The 18,040-nt window shown below is 38.0% G+C and overlaps 1 protein-coding gene across 4 annotated transcripts in view; it reads right to left on the reverse strand.

The window, feature by feature from the left end:
• Nucleotides 1–18,040, reverse strand: part of sox6 (SRY-box transcription factor 6) — a 143,960-nt gene that overhangs the window by 74,925 nt on the left and 50,995 nt on the right. The gene's annotated exons all lie outside the window — the stretch shown is intronic.

Raw genomic sequence — 18,040 nt, forward strand, 5'->3', positions numbered from 1 at the left:
AAAGGACTCCACAACCCTTTAAGATGTCAGGTATTTGTGAAGTAATGGATATAGGATATATTGCATAAAAGATGGGAAAAATTTAGAAATACTTTATTATAGTCTTGATTTTTTTTTGTCAGAAAAAAAAACAAACATTTTACCTGGTGTGTGTGAATTTTTCACCCCCCAAAATTTCTTTGTTCAAATCTGGAACCAAAAGCAGTAAGAAAGCTAAATCAGAGGACTTTCACATGCAATATACAGGACTCTTCCGGGTTACCATTATCATTCTTCACATCAAAGACAGGGAAGATTTATTCAGTAGAGGATGTGTACAATTGTTGTTTCCTTTTATCTGTCTGTTACATTTCTTGCCCACTTCCACAAAGCAAACAGTCTTGCTCCGTCTGACAAACACGCAGACTTCAGAGGAACTGGGAGTAACAGGGGGTCAGCAGTTCTCGTGGCCTTGTTTAAGGATGACTTTTCGGGAGATCAAGCAGAGTCGCCATTTTGTTTGATTGTCCACTTCCTCCATGTATGATGGGGGTCAATGGGACATCTTCAAGTCAGGGTCATTATAACATTACTTCTGCTTTATTGACTTTCCAATTCCCAACTCACAGTTTGTCCCCTTGACCCTGGGGGAGGGAGGAAGAAAATCCTGTGTGTTCTGTGTGTGTTAACTCCCAGCGTGGCACAGAGATCACAGATCTTAAAACAGGGGTTAAGGGCAGCGGGAATAGCAAAGATCAGCCCTTCTTCCCTGCCCGTCACCCCTGGGTGAGACAGCTTCCTCTCCCAGAACAACAAACTCCTTCGAACACAGACAGAACCATAACAGAGCTTGACTTTCCCCCCCAAAAAAACAAAAGAAAAGTCAGATTTTTCAAGCTGCATAAAGAAGAATTAAACAAACATATCAGGCATGTGTTGTATACACACACACATGCTCCCTCTCTATGCACACACACTCTCATAGCAGATGCTTCTCCAGCACTTGATCATTAAGGAATGCACCAACAGTTGGAGATAATACGGTGCCAGCTCCCATTCTACTCCAGTCCTCCCCCTCTTTTCCTCCTCCCTCCTGGGAGAACCGCTGCTCCCTCGCTCCCTACATCCCCTTCCCTGGACCAGACTCGACCTGTCAAGTCCTCCAATGCGAGAGACCACAGCTGGAATGCACTGCTGTCCTCCCTGAGCTTCCACCTGAGCGAGGTGAATAATGACTCTCAGATTAGTCCACAAAATAACTCTCAAAACACCTTTCACCGTCCGACTAACTGCAGACAAAAACAGGAAACCAAAAAAGGGGTTTGGAGAAAACAGAACAAGTTTTGCGCAAGCATGCTTAAAAAAAAACTTAAGTGAGTTAGAAGTCTGGCTTTTTTCAAATTGTCCTTGCACAGCCTATTTTCCTGCAGGAATTCAGATTAATAGAGGGAAAGTTATTTCAGTTGTTAAAATGCATGTCTCTTTTCTCAGGAGAAATCAGTGATGCCAATGGAAATACTGTTCAATAACAACATAATTATTACTGTCAAATTCTGACAGTGAATGTCAGACATTGATCCACACTGGATTTGACAGAGAACAACAACTTATGTCAGATAATACAATCACATCTGACTCCTGAGCAAATATCATTATTTTGGCAGGTTTTCTTCAACTTCCTGACGTTTTAAGTGAAATTTCAAAGTAGGACATCACAATCTGAGGAATTAGCTCAAACAACAGAAGAGTCCAGTGAGTTTATTTTTATTTTCCTATGGGGGCTATTAAATCTCTCACACCCCCACCCCTTCCATTTTTTCCCCTCCCTTTCTCAAGATAAAACACTCTGTGGCTGGGGAGCAGGTCATTCAGCTGGGATGAGAATGGAATGAAAACAATAGGCCTTATCAGACTCTTATTTACATTTTCCCAGCGTCCCTGCAGTAGACAGCTTGGCTTGTCACCAAGCCCAGATCGCCCCACTGGACCTCGACCAACTTCCTCCAGCCCCAGCTATTCCAATGGTCCCTGCGGACCCTCGCCTGGCACGGACCCCCTCCGCTCTGCAGCGAGCACTGATAGCAACATACAAGACAAAACTACTGGAGTGTCTATCCAAGACATGTTCCCATTGAGAGAGGAATGGCTTCTGGAGTACTAAGCCTGTCTGGGTCTCATTGTCTTCTCACTGGGGCTGGTGCTATGTAACTGGAAAAATGCCCTGAACCCTTTTTTTTTTTTTTTTGAGTTTCCAAATGGCACTCAGAAGAAAGTGAATAGCATTCCCTGATGTAACACTGCCAAATTCAGTATGCTTGCCTGCTATCAGAGGTGCCATCTCTGGTATACAACGTTCCTATGCAGGCACTCTGTGATCTTGCTGATGTGGGTGAACAGACGCTGCAACTTAAACACCTAATGCTGAGATAAGTTGGCAAGATTAGACTCTTTCTCCCAATTTTTTTTAAACTGTATTCAAAACAAAGGTAATGAACCTCATAAATCTTAACAATGGAATGCTTCTGAGTTGATGTGTGACATAAACACACCTTTTCAAACCTGGCAGCGAATGGACTCTATTTCACGGTGACTGTAAGCTAGAAAGCAAAACTACAGTAACTGATGAGTTAGAGTCTATTCTATAATTCTTAAGTACAAATACTGGTAAAATAGCTGCCCGTTGCATATCAATTTCTATATCATCCTACATCTGCTCACAATTTTGTCTCTTAGACATCATTAATCTTAACTTGATATAAAGTCATGCCAAAGAAACAGTCACATGTCAGTGTCTAATCTCTTTTGTTTATCTCTAGAATAGAAAGTAATTTAACTACATGCAAATATCAAAGTTGAACATTGTTTTAATCATTAAATACAAATATATTAAGAAAACTTGTATTCTAAACGAGAAAAACGGTTAGGACACCTATGTCATGAATAGGTAGCTTTTCCTCTAGTCTTTACTGAAAGTACTTCAGAAGTGATATTTTGGGATTTCAAGAGAGTTAATATCTTGCGGTCTGCTTTCAAGGTGAATTGTCATGAATGGCCAGAACTGGTTATGAAAACAGTCATTTTGAATGTCTTCCACTTATAAACCATATTCCACAGAAAGGGATTGTCAGTTTTAGATTCTTTCAATACCTCTCTAATTCTCTTACCAGATTCAAAAGCTGCCGCAAATGTTCCCTCTCACTTCAACAGACAGGAGCACATCAAATTAGGTATATGAGTTTTTAAACAGGGTAAAGCTCCATTTAAATCCTGACTAGTAATGTAATCATGTGCACCTGATGTGACAATAGTTGCCATTAGCCTTTGTATGTGGAAATAGATTTGGAGATGTACTGTTTTTTTATTTACCAGAAATTGTTGTTCTTTATGTTTTTACTACATTTAGAAGTAGATTTTATAGGTATTTTCTTCAGTATTTATTATTTATTTATTTTTACTGGAATATGCCTGTATTCAATTTGATGTTAAACAGTCATATGCCCAAATTTATGAGAAAAGACACGTCTCCTATTTTTTTCCCATGGCTGTCAATTTGTTTTCATTAACATGAAGGAAAGACAAAAATGTTTTGTTTTTTTCGAGTCGAGCTATTTGGATAGAAACGTTGATGAGTAAGAAGTGAAGATATGATTAAGTCCTTTGATAAATTATGTTTTTACATGATCAGGATAAAAACTAGTCAAATTTCAAACTAGGGAATGCATCAAAAATGGCAAATAGTCCCAAACATGATTTAATTTGTGATTTCAAATTAAAATCTGTAGCAAAAAATAATTACCTGCTACATTTTAAATAATTATGTGGACTGAATTGGACCTATGAAGTACGGTCTCTCTGTGCACTAAGGCTACTGAAACGGTCCAGCATTGCTTTTTGCCATTTTCACTTTTACTTATCAATACTTTCAATCTCTTAAAGCTTTAGCAAATTTGCTGATGCAACACAAACACACCATCATGTTTCCAATGACTATAACCAACTCAAAGCATAAAAAAGGAAAGAAAATGGTTTGTTGCAACATGCAGCACAGGGTGTTTTATTACTTTTGGTTGTCAGCAATGAAAGCGTTTCCACAGACTGCCACCACATTTTGAGCGTCTCTGTGTGCACTGTTCTCTCGGGAGAAAGATGATACTTGTGTTTGAGTGTTTGTTGTGTTGAAAAGCCGTTGGCAGAGAAAAGAGAGCTATCTGAGAGAGTCAACTTAGCCATAAGTCATGGATAAGAGACTGAAAGACTCCCCATTCACCATTGGCCTTGTACAGTATATCAGTTGTCACAGCCTCAAGGGAAAACGTGTAATTAAGAAATCAATGATCAGCTGACACTGACAATATAAATAACTTCCTCTCACAATGGAGCAGATTGGACAGCAAGCAAAACGGGGGAGCAATTTGCATTAGGAGAAACGCAGGGAAGGGAATTAGAATTAAATAGAAAGTATTTGTAGCAATTTGTATATGTCACTGTCAATTTAAACAATTAAAACGGAAAATTTAAAAAACTAAATTAAATTTTTTTAAATTAAAGTCACAAAATATATTTGTTGAAACAATGCAATATATGCTTACCCAATTAAGTATTGGGTAATATTTTATATATGTTAATAGCTGTGATATCACTATTTATGTGCAGTCTACATGTCCATATGTTGGTAACAATCCTAGTTGTAAACATACAAAGAAATCATTCTATAAATAATGTCAAAATTTAATTTCATGTAAAAAAAGTGGAATTACAAAGGCAACATTTATTTTACTGCACACACAACAAAGTTGCAAAATAAAATAGAGTGATATAGTTAAAATCCTCTGATATTTAAAAACTAAAAATTTCCCTAATCAACATACAGTATATCAGTATTGGTTAGTAACGCATGGCATAACAAGAATCTCTTGATGAGTAAAGAAAGAACTGATCTGGTTTAAACAATGTATAAAATACTTAAACCTAATGGCCTGAATGATTGCTTATGGCACAAGTCTCTATTTCTGATGAAAGAACATATTGAATTCATTTCAAGTTTGTGGCAAAACAATTGAACAAGTGAATGAAATGCTGGGAAAAAATATTGTACTCTGCAATAACTGTTGAGGACGTTTGGAGAAGTACCTGCACATCACAACCAAAACACCAGGCCAGCTGGGAAGACTGAAGGTGGCAACATTATGATGTGGGCTGTTTGTTTCAGCATGTGAAACTGGGAATAATCATACAATTGAAGGAAAGATGAATGGTAAATGTACTGGGACTTGATAAAAATCTGATGAAGAAATAAGAATTGATTTTAAAATTATCCGGTATGCACAGCCTAGGCAACTGCTTGTTTCAGATAAAGTAAAATTGTTTGAATAATCTAGTCCATCACTCAATTTGAATCAAATTAAAAATCTCTTTCTTTCTCATTTTTCCTGAAATGTTCCTAATCCTTCTTAACACCTTTGGTAAGTTTAAGTCCACTTTATTGCACATGACTTAATTTATGGAGTCATTAGTTTTGATGTCTTTGTGTGTGAATTATTTGGGTTGTTAGTGACATGCAATGTATACTTTACCTCAACAGCCCCTTTAGAAATATATCTACTGGGAAAAATGTTGAGATGTTATACTTATTTTTGACACTACTTACTATTACTTAAAAAAAAATACACAATTTGATTTATTTGAATATCATACGGTTAATAAATTAGCAGGATTAGCCTAACTCTAATTACTTACAGATCCTAAATTATGTTTATCAAAATTAACACAAAAATTCTAATTGTTACATTTGGCCTTATGTTTATAGCTTTCAGGCATAAAAAAAACATCCCAAATTTAAAGTAAAAAAATAAAATAGTCAGTCTCTTAGTGAGACAATGACAGGTTAACTTCTGATTCCTCATCCAATCTGAGTTCCGAGGGAAACAAATCAAAAGTCGAGATTGATAAAAAGAAAATGTTAAAAAATGAAAGAAAATGACTGTGACACACTCCAAGGAGTCCTTTGAATATCTTAATCACAGGCACACTAAAAACAAGACCCCGTCATCAAACCAAATAAAACATAATAATTACAAGAGGCAGGCAGGGAAGTGAAATCCTGAGAGAAAACATGTTTTTGTCATTCAGCCGGTAGTCCCCGAGACAACAGCTGTTGGATGCTGCAAATACTCCTGAAGTCTCCATAATCACGCTGTTATTGAAGTGAGGACAAAAAGGGCACTAATTGCATGGGAGCAATCGGAACGCAATAGGTTACACACCCGGGTGATGCCGCACAATACGAACTCTAAAGAGGGAGCTTCAGATAGGGAAGAGGGAAGGAAAAAATTTTTTTGAGCACAACACAGCGTTGTCGCTCATTTTTAGGCAATTACCTTTCCTCGTTGTCAACAGTTGTAATAACCTCCTCCATTTCCAAGAGACTTCTTTGGGGCAGTTAAATAATTCCAGCTTCTTTTTTTTTGCGTGTAATTACCGGTGCTGGCATGCATAAATAAGGAAGTCCAGCTTTTTGCTTTGGTGTCACTGTACGAGCAGAGCACCTGCACTTGGCAGAGGGCTTTCTTTAACTGACACCTAATCATTATTCCACTTGGTGAACATTTCTGTTAGTCACCTTTAGTCTATCCTGTCTGGTGGTGCAAACAGTGTCTAAAAATGCGTTGCAGTTAAGACGTGCTTCATCAGACAGAGAACACATCCTCTCTGTTGCAGTTTTCCTGATGTTCGTCACTGCTAGGTCCAACCTTCTTTCCTGTATCTGAGCCAAAATCAGTTGTTAGCCTCTTAAACGGGTTAGGGGTCAGCAAAAGATTGTCCTTTTTCTCTAAGTCGGAGGTCCTTTCATAAACAAGCATTTGAGGCTTTGGGAAAGCTTTGCTGAAGGCTAAGATTGGATTAATAGTTAAGTACAAAGTAGTTTGGACTTTAAATACTTAGTCTGTTTCTTTCATGATTGGAAACATTTGCTTCTAGTGAATATTTATTTTATTCTACTTTTTTTATAGTTGCCTCTATTTATTTGTTGATGTGGTTAAGTGGTGGATGCAAAGTGAACTGAAGAGTTTGACACAGCTACATACAGATGCAATACGAGATTGTTTAAGATCCAAGGCAGAATTTACTTGAGGTCCCTTCTCTGCTTAATCATTTTTGCATTCTTTATTCAACACAAATTGTTTTTCAGACGATTGATGAACCAACAATAAATTAAAATTGATGGGCTTTTCTTCACAAGCAGACCATTAAATAAAGATTATTTTAAATTAAATGGTAACTTTAATCATTTATTTTTTGCCTTTGTTCATTTATTTATAGTCACTAGATAAGGATATGCATTAATTTCCTTTTCTTTTTATGTAAGTTGTTAGCTTGATTAATTTTAGGATATGGAAGTATTTTTGAGTTGCAGTTTTGTTCTGACTTTAACATCAAGGTGAAAGACAACAGTCCAAAAAAATGAAAAACAGTAAAACTGGATAGTTTATTGGCAGAATGTAATGATCAATCAGCAACAAGAAAAGTTTATATTTTTAATAAATAGAAAAAAATGTTTTTTTTACAACAATATATTTAAATGAGAAGAATTGCACTATTTTACATTACAGTGAAAAAAGTTTAAGAATACAATTATTTTATTTTATTTTTTTATGAATCTTAATTCAAACAGAATGAAAACATGTTTAAGTTTGTTAACCGGGAGGTAAACTAAAACATTCTGCTACAAAGGAGATTTAAAAGTAGTTGCACCACATTAATGTATACTGCCAATAAAATCCAGCATCATAATAATATTTATTTATCTCTGATCTATTTACAAACAGTAACAGCTAGCAAGAAAAGTTTTGCTACTTCAGAGACAAGCAGCAGAAATTAGTAAAGCATCTTTATATTATAACAATGTTAACATAACATTCAAACTCGGAATATAATGCATGCACAACTTGAACAGTTATTATCTCATTTTGGGATCATTTTAATGTGACTCCCAAGACCAACAGGGTCTTATCCATCCAGCCACAAAATCTGCTTATGGATTAGGCCGGCCCAAAGTGGAAATATTTTCTGCAAACACAAATAGAGTAGAAATGAACAAATAATTTTTTTTAAGGCTCTTAGATCTTATGCAAGGGTAAGCAAACTTGCTTCCATGTGAAGAAACTTTTCCCGTCCCCCTCGTCTCGATCTCCACTGACCAACATGTTAATCCTACTGGGTTGACCTGTCCGTTGCAAGACGCCGTCTGTGCACACAGCACCCTGACCTTTCTAAATAGGACACGTGTCCATCAAGCATATATGAATTAAGCATCCCCTAGAGGCTTCACCTCCTGAGCCAAGCAGCATGTGACCTCTCCCAATCCATTTTACTGCGGCACTCTGTGGCAATCAGCCTTGAATTATTAAAGTGAGCAGTGAGCAATGATCAATTCATTGCGGCCCATGCTCGCAGGCTGCCCCGCTGTACTTCAGCAGAAATGACATTGAGAACACTTGAGTATGCTTCCAGACAATGCACATAAATGTGAAATATGTCAGACCCAATATGTCAATAATCATAACTGTACAGGCCGAGGCCATGTCCAGGCTAATCCCACTGAAACGCTGCTAGATGACAGTGCTATAAGCCGGTTCCAGTGCTGTGGCTCGTTACAATGACTTTCTAAGAAGAAAGAATGAACACACAGGTGATCTTAAGGCATCTTCTTCTAGCAGGGAAACTTATGTTTCTTTCTTTTTGCATAACTACTCTTTGAATACTTTTAAATATCAACAAACTGCTGCCTCACATCACTTGAAAAAAGAAGAATTGTAAGGTAGGAAGCTGGATATAGGTGATAGTAGTGCAAAAAAAGAACCTCACTCAATCCAAACTTTGCGAGTAGAAGACGAGGAGCCAAGATAAACCAGTACTCAGAGCCCCCAAAACTGCAATCTCCCCTTAAGCCGGAGAGTGGCAGCTGGCAGAACAGCTGGTGAATAGGATTAATGTCAGAAGAATGAAATAAAACTCAACATATGTCCGAGCCTGAGGTGTTGGGACTGTGCGTGATTGTGCCCCCGATGGATGCCATGTGTGCAGCTGGAAAGAGCTGCTGTGCTGCTCTGCTTTCTAACCTACAAGGTCACTTTTAAGAAGTAGGACCATTAAATGCTTGGATGGCAAAATGAACTTTCCAGTCCCTGATCCTTCTACTTCGTTTTTTAAGTTTCTGTTTGAGTTGCAAAACAATTATTTTAAATCTAAAATGAAAGGAAGAGTTATTGTGATCAAAGTGAGGCAGAGCAAATGTGATTTTAAAAGAAACTGTAAGTAAAATAAATTGTTTTGGATTGTTTTGCCTTTTTTGTTTTTTTAAGAAAAATCATACCTACGACATGTATATTACTATTTTTTTAACATGGCTACTATTATGCAAATATACTACTGAAACTGAAAGACAAGTGTGTTTAGTTTACTAGAAAGAAAAAGTAGACATTACCCCTGGATTTTAAGCCGATGCTGATGAGGGGGATCAGCACTTCACAAGTAGAAACATGTCGACTCAATTTTAATTTATAATTTCCATTTGATGTTAGCAATCATTACGGTCCGCGCACTGTAATAAATGATAATAATTTCCCGCAAAAATTTAATTACTGGGTACCTTGCATTGGGGAGATTTTTTTAGGAGGGGTACCCAGCAATTTAACTGTCAGACATAAAGTTGCCTGCTAATCAATGCTCGAAAACATTCACATTTATTCATCTATGTTAAATTAATAGACGTGTGAAGAAAACGGGGAGCACTGTGATCATAGCAGTTCAGTGTGAATTAGTAAATTAATGGGTGTCTGACTCCACAAGGACAAAAAGAGACTAATAGGATCCACATGAATGCATCACAGTTTGTAGAGAAGCCAAGTGTCTGGTTTACACACTGAAACTTTATTTTAGGAACTCTGGACAGCTACCATGCAAGGCTGAGCCCTATAATAAAGCTTTTTCATTTCTTTTTTTTTTTTTTTATGTCATGATTACGGAACATGTTATGATACTTAGAACTGCAAATGTGTTGAAATTTCTGCAGCTCTTGTAATTTAGGATTATTTTCTCATTAAACAACAATTTTGTGGAAAAAAGTTGCATAATTAAAGTTGTTTACTGAATTACTCATCTGAATGTGTTTACTAAAATGCCAGGCTTTAGGATCTACACATAATGTGAACTGGACCAGAACCCCATAGGTCACTTTTTTTTTCAGCTTACATTGGTTGCTTTTGAAAGAAAAAGTACGAATGTATGCAACAACCAAATAATATTTAAATTACATTAAAGTCCATGCTGCTTATAATTGTCAGCATTTCTGATAAAAAAAAACAAAAAACAATGAAAAAACTGAGAAAAATCTTAAAATAAATATGTGTTATTCCAGAAGTATTGTATGGTAATAAATTAAAATTACAAAGATGATGGAAAAAATTGTAATTTGTAATATGCTCAAATCAATTTGAGCATATTTATTCAGTGGAGGGAGAGACCCCTTACTGAGAATTTCTTTTTTAACAAAATCGCTATTACTAACATTTTCAATAAATCAAATTGAAGTCATTTTTAATAACATATTTCACTTTTTATGCCAATCCGTCTGTCTATGTTCCTAAAAATAATACATAACTACCATTTTCTTTGGAGAAAGATTTGACACAGCAAAGTTACATTTCTCTTAGATATTCTTAAAAATTGTAACAAGATTAAAAAAAAAAGGCATCAAACAAATAAGACAGATGGAAGTTGATCTTCAGTCAGAGCATGACAACAAGAAAACATTTATTATTTTCCAAATTTTCTCAAATCTGAAGTCAGAGTAACCTTGAACAAGTGCTAAACAACTGAAACTGTGACAAAGAAGGCTGGATTAGCATGCTAAAAACCTCCATTTACTTACCCTGAACTACATGTTTCAATGTGCTGTTGTTCAAGAGCAGAGACAATATAAGCTGTTTTTTTTTTTCTTTTCAGTCATGCCTATTTCCTTCCTGTGGGATACAGAGTCATATGGGCTGCAACCTGCTGGGCAAAGATGGAGAAATGTGCTTCTCTTGAGAGACTGAGCTCATTGGTCCAGCTCACAACAGGGAAGCAAACAGCACTGGCTTTGTTGGGCAAAGTGCCACCCACCCAGAAATAACATGTCCAAAAAAAAAGAACGAAGCAAGAGGGAGGAAGATGAGTGGGCCAGTAAACAGTGTGTGGAGCAGTAAAACAATTGCAGTTTTGTCATGAAAGACAAACAAAACGTTCTGCTTGAATAAATCATTCATTCTTGTTTGACATCAAGATGAACTTACTGACCTCCCTCCTGAGCAATTGGCAGTATAGCAACATCTTGCATCTTAAACTGCCGCTCAGTGCAATCTCGAAAATTACACTGGAGGTTCAGCTTAAGAGTGATGATATTCATCTTACGATTATTATGGTTGGCACCCACACTTTGCAATGCAATAAAACAGAGTTCTGCTAATTTCTTCTGACATTTTCATCACACCTCCTCTTGCTTGTAATGTTATTGAACAAGGGGGTGAGGGTGAAACATAGAGGAGGAAGAAACGTGTGTTTTATCAGAGCTGATTAAACAGTCTCTTTGTTCAAGAGACGGCTCATTAAAGTTTGCTGTAAGATGTTCCTGCTTGCCTGTTTTCTGTGACAAATAACAATGCAAATATGTTAATAGGCTGCATCAGCACAACTTGTCATGTCTGGTTCTATCAAAGCAGGATCAATCTGCCGGATGGCTGGCGTACCTCTGACTTGCAGACTGAGTCAGAAATGTGCTCTGAAATCATTAGAGGGCCACAGAGGCTGTCTGTGCCCAGAGTGTGAATTACACTCACACTATTTTGATCCTTGGTCAGATGACACTATTTCTTTTGTCAAGATATGTGTAGAGAATGCTTGGGAGCAGAATGCCGCGGCCAGGACAGTGATACTTACTTGGCACACAGTGGGATGCAGAGAGTAACCCTGCAGCAGGCTCACATACACACATATGCAGCAGGACACATGTCTTCTCCTCATCCCGTTGTGGAATACCCTGTTCTTTCTATTTCTGACTGCCTCAGTACCCCCCCACCCACCACCACTCTTCCCACTTTGTGCAATTTGTCTGCGTATGACCCTCCTCATGTTTCATACGACGGCAAAACAAGGGTGTTATCTCCCACTTCCAGCCTATATGGTCTAAAGGCAAATATAGAAGCATTAATAGCTTCGGTCTTAGTACGTGTCAGCACTGCTCACTCTCTGTCTCTCCAAAAATAGTCTCAGAGCTGTTGCTGATTTAATCATTTGATTATTCACATGTAGCAAGAAGGTGAAGCTATTGTTTTTTTTATTTAAACAAAAAAAACTTCATAATGCAAACATTGTTTATACAACAATGTCGCATTGCTTCCTGTCTTTCTATCCCATTAATTAAATATGCATAAGACAAGCTATACCTACAGCCAACGTGTGGATTTGTGAGTATACAAAGACAAGCAAGCCTCTGTGTAACCCTGGCTGTGATTTGTCTCTCAGAGACACCCGTTTCCTCCCATCAAGGGGTTTCTGTGCGACTTGTAAACCAAGATCACAATGGGAGTTTTGTGCTGCGTGGGTGCAGGGGGACACACAACAGCTGAAACCCAGGAAGATGGCCCCTGGAATGCTCAGCAGCAGTTGCTACTGTTGACTAATCGGAATATGAGAAGTGGGGAAGGTGATCTTGAATGCAAAGAATGGCACATTGAAGAAGCAGCTGCTTGTTTTGTCATCTGAACGACCAAGACAGCAGAAAGGGTTCCCGTTTTGAAACGGGCAACAAAATCTGCTCCTTAGCTTGTGTAAAGTAAAACCTTTGCTGGCCTCCATCACCCCACGGGGACAGGCCTGTGTTATGTGACAGCTCTGTTTTGGAACAGATAGTAAATACATAATTCAGCAGTGGACCGGGCTCTCTGCTCTGACTATTCCCCTCATGCAGCCACTCCATTTAGCAGTGGGCTCTGATCTCAGCCTGGCACTAGAGCAACTTTGTCACTGGAGGGTAAAAAAAAGGGTGGGAGACAAAATTCATAGGAAGAAGAACAATTTTTATCTGGGCCAGATAAGGACAAAAAGATGATAGGGTGGAAGACCGGGAGAAAAAAAAAACAGGAAAAAAGAAAGAAGACAAAATAAAGAGATGAAGGAAGAGGAATGAAAAGCAGGGAGGAGTAAAAGGTCCATGTGTCAGATTTGTGAAAGTTCACATGTCAGGCTGGCAGGCAGCCCACGGCATACAGCCGAAAAATCTATTTAACGTCTGCCTCACAGGGCGACAAGAGGGTTGATTGGCAGAGAGCGGAGAGCCACTTTTGATCATGTGTCCTAACAAGCGATTCCAGCTCGTGTCTCTTCAGCCTGAACAGATCTGCATTACCTATTCAAACAAAAGTGACAGACCAGAGAGCTGCTCCACTGAGCTGCTGCACCATGCCACAGGCCAAGAGAGATCACACACACCGGAAGGCCCCCACTGGCACTTGCAGGACATGCAAGCCTGAACACACATACACACACACGCCCGCACACGCCCACACACAGATATAGAAAAATGGTCAACTCAATCAAATACTTTATGAAGTTAAGAGACCGGCTCAAATTTACGAACAGAGACAACAGATTCTTTAAAAAATGCTTGATGGAGGAGAGATGCTTGACAGATGTTTGGCTTCTGTATCTGTCCTGACACAAAGGTCCTGGGCTGGTGCTGTCCGGAAGGCTGCAGCAGTAAGAGGGAGCGGAGAGCAATGTGTGAAGAATCAGCAGGCAAGGAAATGGATTTCCAGCCCTGATTGCATATGCATGGAGTCAGAGGCTCATACTCACATCATTATAACAAAGATTCCTATTAATTAGGTGGGATAAAGGAGAACCAGATGACATGGCAGCTGCTGAAGAGACGAGAGGGGAGAGGGGCGGGAACGAAAAGAGGAGCAGGGAGAAAGCTCCCCGATCTCTTTTGAAAAGGGGGAAAAATAAATTTATGTGACAGAAAGTGTAACACAAGTTACATGCAAGGAAACTTATAGAACATAAAAAAAGCCCATAACCCTTTTGAGCACTGCATTTAAAGCAAATAAATGTGCAAAAAATAGATCTGTTGACACCGTCAGCACCTGCAACCAATTTCCAGCGAGCCTCCATGTAGTGTCAGCAGGAGCTCTGACACTGAGGGGGAACGGTGTAACAACAGAGTCAAGAGTTCATCAGTGCTAATCAGACCACAAGCCTTAGAGCTGATCCTATTCTCTACTGCAGCTCTCACCCATCCCAGAATCTCATTACATGGCATGTTGTAATAGCGGATAATGACCTGGGGCTACTCACACAATGCAGATCACTCCCCCACACTCAACCTACTGCACAGTCATTATACAGTGATAATACACAGTCTCGCCGGGGGGATTACACTTACAAATAGAGAAGACAGGTCTAAGTGGTGACTTGGAACCAAACACAGTTCAAATATATAAATCCTGTGCCCAAGCACAATTAGTCCGCTGGCACACCCTGCTGCGCTGCTTTTTGTCACAAGCGGCAGTCGGGTTACCTGCCGCTGTAATAGAGGAACTCTTTTTCCCAGCAACCATTAAATATCCTTCAACCTGAGATTAAAAAGCAAGCGGCTGCAGTTTGCCTGGTGCTTTGACTCCCCTTTGCTGAGTTAATTAGCCGTGACTGTGTCAAAGGGTTTCAGGTGTTGATTATTCTGCAAGAGCACCTACAATATCTAAATAGCTGGCCTAAAACAGGGATGTGATTTTAAATAGAGCATCTTTTTTCTTCTTTAACGGAAACATTGGCATATATCCAAATTTCTTGTCCTGTATTTTTCTTGAATAGCAGCACATGGAAATGCAGTTATTCTGCAGATAATGTGTGTATTATTCTACTGTACGTATAGATTATGTGGGAAAAATCTCCTTTGTTAAATGTCCCCAGGCTACAACTGCTCACTGCTCTACTTTCTCAACAACTGCCTTGAAACATTGCCAGATCACTGTCATTTAGCAAAGCTTAGCTACGATAAACAACAAGAAGTAGTCATTTATTATGTTCAGATGTTCCAAGATTGGAATATTTGATGAGGTATTGTTCTCAAGTTTTCTTCTACCATAGTAAAATAATGTCCCAAAATCTTTTTTTTATGTCAGTGCCTTTATTTCTCATATTTTATAAATGCGACCACCTTGTTGTAAATTAATTTTGATTATTCGAAAAGGAATGCATGTTACCCAGGTGTGTACACTTGAGAGGCACATCAAGAACACGGCAGCTAAACTGCGAGAGTTTCATTTGATCAGTACAGGTATTGTTCTTGCAGAATTTTAGCCAATTATAGACATTTCTTGGATTTGTTCTTAAGCTTTCTTTGTTTTTGTTATGTATTCATTATAATTCTTATCAGCCATATCCCAGCCAATAAAGAAAATGTACTTTCTCTGACCTGGTCCAATCGAGCATTTTTCTTAATAATAAAAGATTACACAAGATATGCTTGATTCTAGGTGTGCAGACAAGTCGATATCCCCTAGATAACACTCCCTAAAAGCTAGAACAGGAGCCTCAAGCAGGGTTACCCGTCCTTGTCTTTGGGACAATCATAAAGACTCAACACACAAGGATTTCTGTTGACTTACACAGTATTGATTCATACTTTAGTGCATTATATAAAACTGTTCTAACTGCACGTGAATCAAAGCAAGGTCACCTTGGGTTTTTATAATGGTAGCTATTTTTCTTTTTACCATAATACTTAATTCTGACATTTTTAACTCTTGACAAGTGCTGTCTGGAGGCTTATCCATAAATAATGCATTTACAATACCTAGTAAATAAACATGGGGCACAATCGTTAGCCCTGCTGGCAACTGGGCCTAATAGAGCTTTTACAGCAAAGGTGACTATTCAGCTAAATGCAGTGCTCACTGCTGGGAGGACATTTTCATTCATTAGCACAGTCACAAGCACTTAAAGCACTTTAAGGGATCCAAGATGGAGAGTAAAGATAGAAGGATGGAGTGGGTGAAAGGGTAAAAATATATAGAGATAGAGGGATGGAGGAATTACACCTATAATATTGAGCAATGTCTCTATTGTTGCAGGGTTTATTAGGCATTGTGGTGAATCAAGAAATGTGCCTCATAATGTTGTTAAAGGAAACCATGATGGTAATGGAAGACATCAGAAATATCACTGTCCATTAATATAGGCCGTTCCATGTCTGCTTGTTCTTGCCTAAAGGTCAATTTGGTTTTTAATTAACAATAATAGTATTAAGGCCTAATTTAATTTTGCTCAAGCAGTATTGTCTGAAGAAGATAATGTGTTATTTGTAACAAATTACATATAAAAAGTTTTAAGAAAATCCCAAAAATCACAGGAAGATCTGGTAATATAATTCAACTTGCTCAGAATGTCTGAAAGAAGTTCAAGCTAAGCTTCAATCAGTTTCTACATTACTTTAATTGGGTTTTCGAATTTGTTAGTAGGATTATTACAAGGAAAAGGTATTCTTTTCTAGACTTTAGGTCATTGTGGTTATCTCCACAGAACCATCTTGACCCACCCAAAAAAATAATAATAATAAAATCAAACAGAGGAAGAATGGTAGCAGATGGTGAAGAGTCTCTGAGGGCCTCTGTGAATCCTGATCAGACAAACACTGAACAGCAGAATGAGACACAACAGTTGGTATGCTTAAAAAAGTGTTATATTCATCATCTTTTGTTGCTTATGATACATTAGACACATCAACAAGAGATCGTTCTTCTATGTCCTTTAATTAGTTAATCCAGCCCTTTTCATTTCCAATAGTGTCCCTCTCTATAGACAAAGACACAAGATTATGATATCTCCAAGGTTGCTGTTAACTTCTTTGGGAGGCAGTTTGTAAGAGTCTGCCTCCCACCATTTTACAGTAATCACTGATCATCACCACAGAAGCTTCCTCGAGGGCTCTCGAGAACAGAGCAACTCTCAGTTCTCTCGGCACGGGGACAGCATGCTGAACTTCGTATGGCTCTTGTCTTCTGCTGGGTTCCCTGCACGAAAACTAATTTGCTTTAACAAGGGAGTGTATTTTGGTGCCCGAGATACAAGGCGCATGAGGCAGACCACGGTGCTATTATTAACAGGAGATTCAAACAGCTGTATGGCGGTCCGAAGCACCCTCTCCTCTCCGCGCTAACATACGGCCCTGAATTACAGGCTGCACTTGACCATTTAAATTACTGCAACAACCAGCCTTCAGCAGATGGGGCTCATTTCCATAATGTCCACTGTCGCCACCGAGAGCACTGATGATGCCGTTGCAAAAAATCCTTCCACAAATAACAAAACAGTCATTAAATTCAAACTAAACTTGAAAAAAAGGAATATTAGCACCATATATTAGATGCACAGAACTATTATTGCAATATATAAATTATGGTGTAGTGTAATACTTGGATTAACTTTAGATCTAAGTCTTTGCTCAATATGTAATAGCATCTATAGTAAACATGTAAACAAAGTAAATTAATCTCGTTTTGAAGAGACCTAATCTGATCCTGAACAAATGTGGCGATTCCCTTATATTTATTTTCTTTACTTCCTTACCAATTGTTTTGGATTATCAGTAAAAAAAAATGTCTAAACTATCTGATCATATTTAAATATTAAAGTATGAATTTAAAAATATAATGTATTCAATAACACATTTTTTTTGTTTTTGACACCCCAAGAAAAATTTTATTTTGTACATTAAAACATTTTTGTCAGCATTTGATCCAACTATAAACTGGATATTTCTTAATTTTTTTGTGTGACATTATGCTAAAGAAATGGAATACTAATTTATTTTAAGTTTTTTTTTTTTTTTGTTTTTTTTTTGCTGATCATTTCTAGGTAGCCCCGGGTCTCTCGTATTAAAAACACGCACACAACTGCCATCAAAATGACAAGTATTTGATGATGAGTAACTGAAGTTGTATATGGTCATTTGAATCAATTT

Source organism: Xiphophorus hellerii, chromosome 4, assembly GCF_003331165.1.
Source record: "Xiphophorus hellerii strain 12219 chromosome 4, Xiphophorus_hellerii-4.1, whole genome shotgun sequence".
Taxonomy (NCBI): Eukaryota; Metazoa; Chordata; class Actinopteri; order Cyprinodontiformes; family Poeciliidae; genus Xiphophorus; species Xiphophorus hellerii.